Genomic DNA, 1,465 nt, shown 5'->3' on the forward strand with positions numbered 1-1,465 from the left:
TCATGGAAGGAATGTCTCAACAATACATGAGGTCTCAAGAGAGGCAAGAGGACTTTCACCTAAAAATGATGGATATGCAAAGGAACTTTGAATCAAGATTCCTAGATCTGCAAAGGGAACAGAATTTACAATTACAAGAATCTCTCAGCCACATATGCCAACACCAAGATGCCAGTATCTTTGCAATCAAAGAAGCCACCACTTTGCAGAATGCAAGACACTCAGTCCAAGCTGATTACAACATCAGTTCTCAAATCAAGCTTAATTACATAGGGGAACATCTACACAAGATGGACCCAGCATTCCCATCTTTTGATGAGTATTTCAAAGGGAGGAAAGAAGGAGAAATAAACAAGGCAATGATCCTTGAAAAAGGAGTGGAAGAAACAATGAAAAAGGCTGGATTCTGGACAAAGCTCACGAGAAAAGATAAAGGAAGTACAAGTGGTCAAAAAGAGGTAAGAAGCAAGAAGAAGCAGGACCCCAAGAATCAAAAAGAACCAAGCAACAAATGAGAGGTGGTCTCGTTCCTTAATAATCAAATAAGAGTCTGTGAATTGTCTTTATGAGCTTTCTTTCATTTTAAGTCATTTTGTAGGAGTGTTTGTTTATTGCTTTGAATAAAATGAATGCCTAGATGTTTGGATATAACTTCACCTTCTTAAACAAATGCTTGCCATGCTTGTTCTGTTTCCAAAAATAAAAGAAAAGTTTGAACAAAGGTAACTTAGCTCAATTAGTGACAAATTAAGTAGAATTAAGTGGTGGTATGCATGCTTGATTGTTTAGTCAGATCACTAGAAATTGAGTGTAGAATTATCATTTTAGTAGTAGAAGTTGAGTATTGTCTATGGATCTTGATGAATAAATGTCTTTGGCCATGAAAAAGGAAGAAAAAGAAGAAGAAAAAGCCACTGAAAAAGGGCAACCAAAAAGCAAAAAAAAAAATTGAGAAAATAAGCTAGGCACCAATGGTTTGAACTTCTGAGACAAATGCCTATGGTGTTTATGTATTAAGGATATGCTTGGATGAATAGGTTCTGAGGAGTGTTTCAACACTTGGTAACTTGGGTTAACTAACCCGGGATTATCAACCAAAAGTCCATTATCAAGAGCAACCTAAATACAAAACATTTAGTCACACAAAGAGGTGCTGGGCACCAATGTCTCAAGAAGAAATGTGAACTAAAATGCCTGTAGTGGATATGTGTAATGCAATGATAAGAAAAAGAAAATGCCAAAGGCTTGTGCAACACATGACACTGAGCAAACAAGGAGCAAAGGAGCTCTAAGAAAAAGAAAAACAAAGAAGGGAAAAGTGCCAAAGACATAAGAATAACAAGAGGCCATAGCAGTGTTTAATGGATGCAGTGAAAAAGTGATAATCTTGCCTGATAAGAATGAAAAAGTGATGCTGCAACTTTCTGCATAAAACCCTTCTGATGAACTTCAAATGCTTGCTAAT

This window comes from Arachis duranensis, chromosome 4, assembly GCF_000817695.3.
Source record: "Arachis duranensis cultivar V14167 chromosome 4, aradu.V14167.gnm2.J7QH, whole genome shotgun sequence".
Lineage (NCBI taxonomy): Eukaryota > Viridiplantae > Streptophyta > Magnoliopsida > Fabales > Fabaceae > Arachis > Arachis duranensis.